Raw genomic sequence first — 13,709 nt, 5'->3', positions numbered from 1 at the left:
TACATTTCAGCTGTAAGAGGGCAGTATTTTTTGCCTTACATGGGGGGCCGATTGGTTGGACGCCGCCACAACGGTGGGGCCGCATTATACGGCAACCGCACGCCTTTGTCGCGTAGACATGTTCGGGATACAAAGAAGGACTTGAACAAAAGGTTAGCGACCCAACGTGGGGCCTCGAAACCCACAGACCCTGAGATTTAAGCGTTCTTAACTATTGCTCAATGAGCCAGATTCAGCTAAGGCAAGCAAAGGCGTAATTAAGCCACATAATTGTTAAGGTGCTTATGGAAGACTGGCCCCCTGCTCTTGCTAAGTAGGTCGCCGTCAGAGAAATACCTCCTCCGTTGCCCTTGGGAAGACCTGAGCACATTTTGACATCCGCAAAGGCCAAACTGTACTCGTAACGAGCAACACAGACGCCGCCGTGCTTGAAAAAACTGCCCAAGTTGAGGTTTGTCGGAGGTCCTGTGTGCTGGCGCTGCACCGTGAGGGGGATTAGCTCAAATGGTAGAGCGCTCGCTTAGCATGCGAGAGTAGCGGGATTGCATGCCCGCATCCTCCAGGAGGTGGCTCTTTTCAGACGGGTGGCGGGCCGCAACGCGCTTCTGTCTAGTGTTTTTAAAAAAGAGAGAGGAGTGGAAACGTCCCTCAGACCTCTTGTCCTGTACAGCGTGGAGCAACGTTCATTTCTTACCCGAGTAAATTGGAGTTGACAGAACCCTCTGAAAAGCGTCATTCCATTACTGCACGGCTGCTGCTTGCACAACCAGAGGCAAGCACCCAAAGAAGAGTGGTAGAAGCTGTTGTGCAGCCCAAAAGGCCGTGCAGTACTGGAATCGCGCTTTCTTCTCTACAGTGAAGCATACCACGACATGTTGAAATTCTAGATCAATCCAGATTCACGGGCACCAAATGTTGTATTGTGTTGATGTCAGTATATTCTTCAAATGAACTAGGACGATTCCAATATTTACCACAACCAAGTAAAAGAAGCCAACCACGTTCTTTTCCAGAGATTAAGCGAATTTAAAATTTCGGATTATCCAGCCCAGAGACCCAACAGCACTTCAGCCACTCTAACTCACCTAATTAGTAAGGGTTAATTTCTTTCAACTCTGTCCATGTGCTTACTCGCACTGTATCTAAGCAGATCACAAACTGGTTCGATTTAATCTGTGCTGTCGTGTGAAAAACATTCTGATATCGTCTGCGACATGTGCCGCTGATCAGGCGAACTTGATACAAAATTGATACAACCAGTTGTAGTATTGCAAACAAGCTTCAACTTCTATTTTGTTTTTGATAATTACATATATAGTAGATGAAAAACAGCATCCCAAATATGCTTACGTATCAATGCGGTGAGGTACCATTGCAAATTATTAGTAGAAATTACAGAAATTATTTACGTAAGCTGCTGAAGCTTTATTATGAGTCTCTTAGCCTTGAATATTAGCTAGATATCAAGGCCGAGCCAACTGCGATTACAAAACAAGGACAGTGAGGGATAATCATAATAACTCAGAAGTAATACTTTCTCAGACCTTTGTGATTAAAACAAACATTTGCGTATAAAATTCAGCATAAGTAAATTTAACCTCTATCACAGCATTTAGTAATTAAATCCCTATCACTTAATATATATAATCTTTGTTTGATGTGTTCTATATTTTCTATCAATCTGAGTATAAACGTCCCCATACACAGGGCCCTGATCGCCCCAAGGGACCAATATCGCAGTAATCGCCCAGTGTATGGCACTACACGAGCGGCCTGCCCAAACGATATCTGGCCCTAAATCGCCAGATCTCCATCAGGGCAGGTTAGAAAATCTAGTCGGTCAAGGACCGCATTGGCTCGTTGATGTGGTCCCCGGACCGACTTTATCTGTGCCCACATATAATTTTAGATCGTATTGGCCCCTGGTTGGCTTCTGATATTCCCAGCCGTAGGTGGGGATATACCGGGAGAAGGATCCGCTTGCTGGCTAACATCGCATTTGATCTTCCCGCGTCGATCTGCCGTGTATGGGGACCTGAGACAGCTCACAAGTTATACTCTAAAAGGGCCATTCACGAGCAGATCACTCGCTTGGCGATGTCGCACAAGCGAAGCGGATCTTTCCACCGAGATATGTCCACCGACGTATCGGTCTAAATGGTACACATGTGGGGGAACGAACCTGGATTTACCATTGACCATGATTTAAGGCAGTAAAGGGCCACCCACAGAGAAAGAAAGCCAACAGAGCTTTCCCGTGCCGAGGCTCCATGGATAGTTATTCGCCTACAAGGACAGGACGAGTGTAGGCCCTGAAGAATTTGGGGGCAGGCGAAACCAAGCCACGAAAACCCCGGGCGGGAACGAGCGACGCCACACACATGACATGGAGGTGGGGATGATACTGGAAGGGCGGGGCAGATGGTGTTGAGCACAGCGTTGAAGACACAAATAACAGAGAGTCAGCGCAGGACTCGTCTATGGACCACTCGGGGTGAACGCAGGAATCTTACCGTATTTCAGACGATGTTTGTCGCAGTCGAGGTTAGGAGCCAGGAGCTATGAATGCGGCTTGCCGGCACGTAGTCGGTTAATCAGCGGACTGTGCTTCAAGCGAGCAGTTACCGGAATACGAGAAGAGCAAGGACTAGTGCACTTTTGCTTTACGCTGAAGTCAATAGTGAATGTGCAACCAGTTGTGCGGTCGAGTGAAAGGGTGTCGCTACTCAAAAACCCTCCAGGTGAAAAGGGCTGACGTGCAGTCGCTCATGGTAGCATGTTAAGCTCGCTCACGTATGGAAAGCGATGGAGATCTGTGAAGAAGTATGGTTGTGAATAGTACGCCGAAGAGAGACAAGCTCTCCCAAGCAAAGCCGCACGACCAGACGAACCCAAGCACAGCCGATGGGAGCACCAAAAATAACTGGTGTTGTGCTGTGGGCACTGGACGACAGGAACCCGCTAGCATCAAGTGGAGCCCACCGAGTGCGAAATCATAATGGATGCAATTGGCCGATCCAGTTGTGGAGAAATATGACACGAGTGAACCCCAATAAAAAACGTTATACCCCACCTGACTCCTGTGTCAACCCCATGGTTCTGGACTAGCATGAAACCATTAAATTGGGCCCTTGAGGCGACCGTGACCAGCCAACACCCCTAACGTCAATTCTGCATATCGCATAGGCCCAAGCGTAGGTGTTTGAACGGAACTGGAACCGCGGCATTCAGGTCCAGACCAGTAGCTAAAGGGCCTCATCTTGAAGCCTAGGCAGCGACCACCCGAGCGAGATGGTGGGGTAGCAGAGATGTGTTCTTCACGATAGCGCCGGTTGGCAGGGTAGGATTCTGATGGCACAGTGGAGTCTTCGAAAAATGCGACCCAGAAAAGTATAGAGACAGATAACAAAAGGTCAAATGAACAACCTCGGTGGGAACATGAGCCCGGACGGCCAATTTGGTTGACCCACAACCAATCCGAAACTTTCAGCTCCTGCACCAGAGCTTTCTGCATAACCTGGACAATCTATCGAATCTGGACTCACCAATTATTCAGGCGTCGGAGTGAGATGATCGGTCAAGCCATGGCCCTGCGTCTGCTTCGGGTCCTCCTATACCCCTCGGAGACCTTGGACAGATTTGAGGGCGCGAGATAGTTATTCGCACTCGCACGTGATCAAGTCTGATCCCTTGGACCGATCTGGCACCTTAACTCGCGAGCACCACGGTGTCACCATTTGGTTGACCTTTAAGCCACACCATCCAACTTAGTGGTTAGCGGGAGTCCAGTTTGATTGCAATTTTTCTGAATTGGCTGCAGCATCATCACCAGTCAGCAGCGGGATAGTCAGAAATCCTGGTGATTGCTGGAATCAGTCACGGGCGTAGATTCCATAAGAGCATGCCCTATCTGTAACACAAGTGAACAAAAACCGATTTTCCACATTTGAAATGCAAAAGACCCCTCCAGTATGTGGGCCTTCCTGTGATACGACTCTCTTGCGGAAAATTTCGACGGTGTAGCCCCTACACAAAACCACATCTGTGGTGTTTGGTGTGGGATACTAATAAGTGGGTAACCTACCAACAACAGTAGCACTGAGTCAGTGCAAACAAAGTCTGCCCCAACTTTTAAGCGAATTAGAACATGGATAAAAAATCAATCTGTGGACGGACTGAGGCTACCGTCCCATCGACGTTTCTATGAGCGGAGCGGGGGGAATTATAAAAAACCTGTCGGAGGATAGGATACCTCAGTGTACACTAAGCAGGCCAATCAAGCTCAAGGGCTGAATTGCACTCCCTACTATGTCAACATATGTGCGACCCAACGCACTCCCAATTACCCACAGGCGCTGTGATGGGTAATGTACAGGGTGTTAGAGTCTAACTGACTCTATATATGCCAAGTAAGAGTGAATTCATCATTATTTGATAATAATAGTATAATTATGCAATAATAATGGAGATAGCAACAAGTTAGTCTGTCTACATAGACAGAAGGGGCACTAAGGGTGCTGTACAACTGGGGAGCGGTGTGAAACCGGCTTTAAGGCCTACCAGCCAGTAGAAGAACAGTTTTTAAGCCTTCGCTCTTGTCCCCCAGGATGTCTATGATGAATAACTGGGTATCGTTATACTACGCGTCCGTGGATAAGTGTCACTAGTAACCACGAACCGCCAAAAAAGTAAGATACAAAACAAATGTTGTCAAGTATGCTCCAGGTTCGGTGGGGAATGAGAGCGATGTTCCAATAACTTTGTAACTCAGGTGTCTCCTCTCCACTGCCATGATATCGGGTGGGGCACCATCCTATGTATTTGTGGAGTCTGGGGTATACGTTATGGACCTATTAGAGAAACATCGCTCGGAAAAAAAAAATAAATGCACGAGCCAGCTGTGCGTGGAGGGAAGATACAGTGTACTCGGTTAGGCTTTTACTGCCAGATAGATAATAAACTTCACGAACAACCATATGAGAAGTCATCAGACTGGAAGTGATGGCCACATCTTGTAGGCCTGCCGCTTGGGCCCTGCCCGCCGTTAGGGTGAGGGGTAGAGAGCATGAAGGGAAGGGCGACAAGTGACGGGGTCCACGGGAGGGCCTGAGAGACAGGGTGATGTGGTTACACTGTTCGTCGCGAGCAATCGGGTCATAGCGAGATATGAGGAGTCAAACGTAATGCTAGCGATAACATATTGAACTACCACTAAACAATGCAAGTTAAGCTAGGCACTGTAGCGTGTGGAGCGTGTGTCAGGAATCTGTGGAATACTGGTTAAGAAAATTGGGGCCACTGAAGGTGCAACCAGGGGGGTAGCTCAAGACTACAAGCCTCTGGTGGGCCAAGCGGGGGAGAGTGGACAACTGTTGTAGATGTGTTCACCAGTCGGCGTGTATGTGAATCAGGTGTCCTATAGAGCATAGAGTACGATGGCTAGGGTGTGTGGGATCTAAGCGGTGTCTCGAGATGAAGTGTTCTGTATACAATTAATATAGTGGGGACCACCACAAGCTAAGCAAGTACGCATGGGATGGTCAGAGTACAGAATGAGGAGGACTTGGTATGAAGTGACGTGCCAGATGATGTGGGTCCATCTGGACTGTGGGCAGGTTTACTGGTAATGCCAGACGAACTGGGTGCTAGTGATCGGCTTCAATGGAATCGCTCGAAGTGTGTGCAGACCACCACCAACGCGCATTTTTATCATGGAGCCATCCAAACCCCTCACTGTGGGCCACCCGCCCCGGGATATCCCTCCCAATCCCCCTTCTGCTACATACTGTCGGGAATAACGAGTGATGTGGTAGCAGAATAATTCCCCAAGAGGCATAGAACAAAGGAAAGAATTGCGAATAAGGTTTTCATGTGAAACCATCAGCCAGACTTGACAGGAGTGGCTTGCCTGCAGTTGATTAATCGTCACGACCGGCTGGGCTAGTGTGCGGGAAAATACCGAGCCGTTAAGCCTCTGAATACAGTGGCGGCCAACGAAGTCCCGCTGGCTCAGGAGGGCTAGAGGACTGGCCTTCTACCTGTGCGAGAAGATAGACTGGAGTGTATCATGCAACTACCCTGCCGAACAGGAGTAATTTATGGATGTAGAGGATGAGATATCTCTCTCAAATGTGGTGCACATATAGCTTATTATGACAGATCAGTTCTTCTACTTTTCGATCATACCTACCCAATCCGGGTTGTTGGTTAGTGGTATAGACGCGAGATATTTAGACATCTTACAAGAAAGGCAAAGAGTTTATGCCTATATCCAGTGGATCACTCGTCTCCGAGTGATAATTTATTCCCTTAAGTTGTGGTCTATACAGTGTCCCAAACCTTATTCAGTTTACATGCTGATTAAATTTCACATTTGCAAAACTCCACCTCCCTACTGTACCACTGCAGATTTTTTCATGCAATAGTGTGAGGGGTTGGTTCCCCGAGATTATAAGTTTCCTCCCCTCTCAACACAAAGTTCCCTAGAAAAATAATTTACTTCAAGGGAAGGGAAGAATCACCCTGCACCATCTCCTTGTCAGTGTTGAGGTGAGGTCTTTTCAGTTATTATAAGCCTGTTACTTATCATCCACTTTTCAAGGTTTGGTGTATTCTGATTTCCCGCGATCTCTATATCCTGGGACTTGTAGGAGGAAAATGAAGTTTTGGCATATATAGGGGAAAATGGTGAGCTCATCACGCTCCACCTATATTCATAAAAGACTTGACTGCCGGGATTGAGGCCGCTCGAAGGGTTACTGAGAGCGCAGCATAGAACAGAAGAAATCGCTGCTTATGTGGGGTTAGCACCAAATGTACTGGGCATGATGAGGGGAGTTGTTATGCTCGTCTGAATGGTCGCCGTGAACCATAGAGTCATGATACAGAGTTATCCGTCCGGTCCTGCAAAACACTAGCACTCCTCACCAACCAAGAAGTCCCATTTAATTGGACCATGAATGTGTCACTATCGTGATCAATGTAGCTATGACAAATCAACTACCTAACGCACTAATTAACAACATTTAATCTATTATACAACTTGCCATTCACAGCAAACCGCAGCTGTACAGCATAGATTGTGCCACCTACTTCAGAAGGAGACGCTGTCTTCCCCGGGACCCTGGATATCTAACGGCGGCCAATTATTAGAGTCTCAAATAGGAAAGTATATTACTATTATTGAAAAAAGAGTTGTTACCAAGTGGGACTGGGAACACTCCAAGCAAAGATACAACATGGTGCCCCATCCAGTCTGAATGTTCAGTAATGTACTTGCCCCTCTTCACGTAAAGTAACGTGAGGAGTCGAAAGACGTACTTACCCATTTTGGATTTGTCAGAATGAGGCTCTTCCCAAAAACAGATGGTTTCCTGGGGTAAAACTACTGTTGGTAGAATGTTGGTCCTTGAAATGTGTAGTATTGGGATTTATTGAGTGGAGATTCAAAAGTTGGGCAGTGTACTGCTGGGAGTTTTTGATCTGTACGAGTCAGAAATCTCCATAAAATAAGATATAGAAGCCTAGATCTTGTCTGGCAGTAAGAGCAAAGTAAGTGCAAATTCTTCTGGCAGGCAAACTGTCTCGCTAACTCTACCAAATGAGTCGTCTAACCATGCACCTGAACAGCATTGTTCATTAGAGGGGTTGCTTTTTTCATGCTCCCAGTGCTGTCATCATCTTTCCTAGTGATTGGGATAGGGGCCCCCGTCCGGCCCGCTCACAGTAGTTTCTGTAGTGTAGTGGTTATCACGTTCGCCTCACACGCGAAAGGTCCCCGTTCGAAACCGCGCAGAAACATGCTTTTTGGTTACGCCTGAAGCGGTTAACATCATTGAAAAGTGGAGGTGCACGTTAATGTAGCAGAGAGATTTTGTAAAAATATTTTATTACGGAAAGCCCGGTGTTTGGAATTGAGAGGAAAATATCCATGCCATCGAAAAATATCAATTGCGTCCGGAAAAAACCATAACCAAAAATAATACCCACCCTGCCTCTTACCCATTTGGACAGTATTTTGGGCCCTTGAGCTAAGCAAATATATTTGCCATATGCACAGTTAACCGCATCAGGCAGAAGCTTTCCTGCCACAGAGGAGTTTAGGCAGAGATTTTCACACGTCTTGCAGAGATTTTCACACGTCTTGGCACAGAAATAGGACTGCAAAACTCAGCATCTAATGACGACGGCATTTGTTACCCCACAATCCACTTCCCCAACCATGTAACTAATAGTAGAGAAATTCTGCTCAGTAGCTAGATTTCATGTTCCACAATACAGTTGTACAGCCATGTGACTGACAGTAGAGATTTCTCCTCAGTGGTAGGGATGTAGAGAACCTCAAAAAAAATGTTCGCGAACCGCTGCGAACTTTCGCCGAAAAGTGCAAACGTTCGCAAACTTTGCGAACCCCATAGATACATTTGGAAGGCGAACTTTAAAACCTAGAAAAGCCAATTTCTGGCCAGAAAACTGATTTTAAAGTTGATTAAAGGGTGCCACGACCTGGACAGTGGCATGCCGGAGGGGGATCAAGGGCAAAAATGTCTCTCAAAAATAAAGTTGTTGACACAGCGTTGCTTTTTGTGCTGTAAAGGCACAAATCACACTACATTCCTAAACTTGTGTAATAAACTGCTTAAAACAATCCGGCGTCTACATGCCAATCAAGTTGTGTAAAGGTTACGGCCGGTTCCACTCCAAAGACAAAACACCGCTTCTACTGCAACGAAGAAAAACGCAAAAAGCTTTAATGATACCGTCAAGTAAGCGAATAATAGTTTTTACTAGTTGCTTGTCACCTCCAGGACGTTCGTCCTGTCGCGTGGGAATATTTCTGTAGTGTTATGTTTAGCAGTCTCCGTGCTTGTGCGCACGTGCACGGTCAGGCAGAGTAATTCAATGTACAGTGATGTGAAACAAAAAACACTGATTCTGCAGTGTGGCCCAGTTTTTGTCCTACTTTATTGATCACCTGTGGTGACCAAAAGGATACGATTTTGCCGCTGTTGCAGAACCCTGAAAAATTCAGGAATGGTGTACTTTCCTGAAAATTTTTTTTTTTTTTGTCGCAGCCACTGAAAAAAAAGGTTAGATAAATAGTTTCACAAACAATTCCCCTGGCAGAACCTTTTAAAAAATGAAGAGATAGCGTGCCAAGCACAGAAGACAAAAAAAATATGTTAGATAAAATGGTATCACAACCATGCCCCAGCAAACCCTTTCAAAGAACTAAGATAGGGTGCCAAGCACAGAAGACAGAAAAAACATCAAAGCTAGATGGTATCATAACCAATCCCCAGGGCAAAACCTTTCAAGAACTAGATAGGGTGACAAGCACAGAAGACAGAAAAAACATCAAAGCTAGATGGTATCATAACCATGCCCCAGGCAAACCCTTTCAAAGAACTAAGATAGGGTGCCAAGCACAGAAGACAGAAAAAACATCTTAGATAGATGGTATCTAACCATGCCCTAGGCAAACCTTTTAAAAAAATGAAGATAGCGTGCCAAGCACAGAAGACAGAAAAATTCAGGATTTACCTGTCCAAAAAGTTTGGCTTAAAATTAAGCCAGTAGGATTTGCACCCTAGTTTGTACGGTGGTGGAGGAGGACCTAAAGGACAGCTGTGTGGTGGTGTCAAGCGGCGTGCAGAGAAGGACAGCTGCATGGCAGTCAGAACAAGTCTTCCGGCGTGCAGTAACCGTCCGAGATCCATGCCTATTCATTTTAATAAGGTCAGTAATCAACACTTTTGTGACCTAGGCGATTCTCTATGTCCTCGAGGATTAACAATCCCCTGCTCACAAGCGAGGGTGGCCTATTCTGTTTTTTGCCTACATGGGGCTGATTGGTTGGAAGCGCCGCACAGGTGGGGCCCGCATACGGCAACCGCAACGCCTTTGTCGCGTAGACATGTTCGGGATACAAGAAGACTTGAAAAGGTTAGCGCCCAACGTGGGGCTCGAACCCACGACCCTGAGATTAAGAGTCTCATGCTCTACCGACTGAGCTAGCCGGGCAACTGACCGCCGCACGCCCACAGGGTCAGCATACCCCTCTTTTCAACGCCGTCTAGCTCGACGGCTAGGGCTTGAGCCAAACTTACTTGTTGCCCATTGTTTTCATTACGAAATATCTATGTGTTTTTTTTAATTTTATTTCTGGCACTAAAGAAGAAAAGACAAACCAGTTTCACTTTGGCACTTCCCGTCAGTTCCTGTTCCTGCTGCGAGTGGAGGAGAAGCTGGTAAAACTAATTAGCAGTCCACTGAGAAGCCTTCTGATAGCGAGCTGCCGAAAGTCTGCAGCTTTGTATTGCTACGTGACTTTCTCTGGGTCTACAGCAGTAATCCTCGCATTTAATAGAGGGCTCTCTCCTAGATAGTGATGAGCGAATCTGTCCCGTTTCGCTTCGCCGAAAAATTAGCGAATCTTTCAAAGGATTCGCGAAAGGGCACAAATGTTGCACGGAAAAAAAAATTGTCGCCCGCGACTATTCTTTTAACGCTTGCCTATTCTTTTGACGCCCACGACTATTCTGTTAACACTCTGGACTATTCTTGTGACAATTTTTGGACGCACGACTATTCTTTTGACGCCCGCGACTATTCTTGCGACAATTTTTGGATGTGCGGTGAATTTTTTCATCCGTTTCACGAAACAATCCACCTCTGGCGAAACGCGGAAATTGCCCGCGAATCCACGCCTGCCGAAACATTTCGCCCATCACTACTCCTAGATTTTTGTGTCTATTGATATGGTGTCAACGCATTCGCTTACCTTGTGGGCCCCCAAATGCTGATGTAAGTCCAAAGGGGTGCAGCAAAGTGTGGCTTTTAGGGCCTCTTGCTGCTTTCTAATATTTTGTACAGTCTGCAATGAATGCTATTAGGTTTCATGTGTGTTAGTCAAAATCCCCATCTCCTGAGCCTTCTAGAGCACAAGGCTCTCACAAATGGCACCTCCATATTGAATGCGTGCGGCAATTCTTCAGTCTGCATACTCAATCTTACTAAACACTCTCCAAGAGGATGTTTCTGCCCGGTTTCGAACCGGGGACCTTTCGCGGGTTAGGCGAACGTGATAACCACTACACTACAGAAACTTCCTGCTGATGAGGATGAGGATGAGGATGAGGATGAGGATGAGGATGAGGATGAGGATGAGGATGAGGATGAGGATGAGGATGAGGATGAGGATGAGGATGAGGATGAGGATGAGGATGAGGATGAGGATGAGGATGAGGATGAGGATGAGGATGAGGATGAGGATGAGGATGAGGATGAGGATGAGGATGAGGATGCTGCTGCTGCCGCCTGGACTGGAGAGGCAGTGTCAAAAGCAGCTGAGAGACCTAGGAGTATTAGTAGCGAGAAGTGGGTTTTGGCTGAAGTTGATAACAGGTCATTGCTTTATCGAGATAAAGGCAAGCAGAGAGGAGGAGTTTGTTGTGCAATATCATTTCTGATAGCGTTACCCAAACGCTCTTGCTGATTTTGCTTTATTTACCATGAGAAGTTGGTTTGCTGGCAGATATGCAGCATGCACCCAAGGTTACAAAGAGATGATACAAGTTACACAGACTTGCTGTGTATTGCTCTTAATCTGTCTTCTGTATAAAGCTGGAGCACCTCAGATCTTGCATGCCGAGTAGTTTGGCAAAGACTTTCTTGCGGCCAGCTTAAAGCGAGGCCGAGGAAAGAGAAAGTTCCCTGACCGGGAATCGAACCCGGGCCGTGGCGGTGAGAGCGCCGAATCCTAACCACTAGACCACCAGCGAAGCACTTGCTGCTTTCCTTTTCATGTAACTGTGACCAAGCAATTCCAACTTACTATTATTTGTCACATGGTTGTACAACTGCATAATGGAATATGGCGTCGACCCACTGAGGAGAAAATCTCTACTGTCAGTCACATGGCTGTACAACTGTATTGCGGAACATGAAATCTAGCTACTGAGCAGTAACTATTAGTTACATGGTTGGGGAAGTGGATTGTGGGGTAACAAATGCCTCGAGAAAGAGATCCTAAGTGGACAAGACACACACCATTCTACTGGCACACCTGTGAATAAATAAAACTTTACCTTTATTTTAACCATTTAAAAAATTCTTGTATTAAAACCCCATAGAACAAAGGAAAGAAGGAAAATTAAAATTACATCTCACTTGCATGGGCTGATCATATAAGTTGTTGCTCCTAGAACAACTTAAATTTACGCAATGCACTGCCGCTGCACTTACAGGCTCAGTTGCATTACGTTTGGAGGGCTTTTCATGAGAGTGGTTGCTACTGTATTAGCCTGTTACACGTTGCTAGGGGAGGGGATTTCGTTCTGATCTTGTCCAAGCCTTCTCTGGCTAATTGGTGTGTAGTGGAGTTACTAGGTAAGTATTCTGTTTCTATATACAATCGGTTAATATAATAAAAGTTAGTACCAAACTTTGTGTCGCTTGGTTATTACTATATTTTAAACCATGATAATTCTTAAAGTGAATTTGTACCTATGTGATTTACTATTCGGGTTTTCTGGATGTGCAGATCTAATTCCCTCCCCGCGTGTCAATCATCCCGGGGCGGGGTTACAGGTAAATTAACCCTTAAGTTGGAAGACCAAATACATCCACTCATGGGAATCTGTCCTAGTTGTGACTTATTCCCAAAATATCGTAAGAAGCAGGACCTCAAATATATCTTCAAGGATTCCTAAATATACCAATAATATTGTTAAACACCAGTATTAATTCCTTGCGGACCCACAGCTTTCTAGCTAGCTGTGCCAGCTGCACAGTCTAAAATGGTTAACTGTTCTCTCTGAACTTTGCGTGTTTCTCTTATCTACTCCCCGTATCAAGCAAAACAGTATAGCACCCTCGAAGGTTAATTGTAAAAGTTGTTACTACTGTGACAACTTGAAACTTAGCAGGACACACAGCGTTACAGTTGCAATTCCTCCAAGAGGCATGAAACATCCATTACACTGTTGCCACAACTTGTTTCATTATAGTATTACTCCGGCTGATAAGTGTATAGTGCATTTCCTAGATCAGTATTCTGTCTCTATATACGAATAACTGATATAATAAAAGCTAATATCAAACTTTGTGTCGCTAGATTATCAATCTACTTTAAACCATAGTGGTTCTTGCAGTAGATTTCTACATATATGATTTATATATAAGTTTTATGGTTTACTGTTAAAGTTTCTAAATATACAAATCTGCTTACCTCCCTGATTATCAGTTTTCCGGAGCGGAATTGCAGATAAGTTAACCCTTAATTTGAAGGGCCACAGACATCTGCACATAGGAATTGGTTACAATTGTATCTCAAAACCAGAGCGTTGTAAATACCCTCAGAGATTCCTGAGCATACCAATAGTGTTAACAAGCAGCGATTCTTGTTCCTTAGGGATATTGTGTTTAACAATATTATTGGTATATTTAGGAATCCTTGAAGATATATTTGAGGTCCTGCTTCTTACGATATTTTGGGAATAAGTCACAACTAGGACAGATTCCCATGAGTGGATGTATTTGGTCTTCCAACTTAAGGGTTAATTTACCTGTAACCCCGCCCCGGGATGATTGACACGCGGGGAGGGAATTAGATCTGCACATCCAGAAAACCCGAATAGTAAATCACATAGGTACAAATTCACTTTAAGAATTATCATGGTTTAAAATATAGTAATAACCAAGCGACA

At 45.4% G+C, this 13,709-nt stretch overlaps 4 non-coding genes across 4 annotated transcripts; 1 reads left to right on the top strand and 3 right to left on the bottom strand.

The window, feature by feature from the left end:
- Positions 1-7,728: 7,728 nt before the first annotated feature.
- On the top strand, positions 7,729-7,800 carry trnav-cac. Its single transcript has one exon. It is a non-coding gene; the product is annotated as a tRNA-Val (tRNA).
- Positions 7,801-9,950: 2,150 nt separating this feature from the next.
- On the bottom strand, positions 9,951-10,023 carry trnak-cuu. Its single transcript has one exon. It is a non-coding gene; the product is annotated as a tRNA-Lys (tRNA).
- A 1,012-nt stretch (positions 10,024-11,035) lies between these two features.
- trnav-aac lies at positions 11,036-11,108 on the bottom strand. Its single transcript has one exon. It is a non-coding gene; the product is annotated as a tRNA-Val (tRNA).
- Positions 11,109-11,711: 603 nt separating this feature from the next.
- trnae-cuc lies at positions 11,712-11,783 on the bottom strand. Its single transcript has one exon. It is a non-coding gene; the product is annotated as a tRNA-Glu (tRNA).
- Between the last annotated feature and the right edge of the window lie 1,926 nt (positions 11,784-13,709).

This window comes from Xenopus tropicalis, chromosome 3, assembly GCF_000004195.4.
Source record: "Xenopus tropicalis strain Nigerian chromosome 3, UCB_Xtro_10.0, whole genome shotgun sequence".
NCBI classification, from domain to species: Eukaryota; Metazoa; Chordata; class Amphibia; order Anura; family Pipidae; genus Xenopus; species Xenopus tropicalis.
This window is presented reverse-complemented; position numbering and strand designations above follow the sequence as displayed.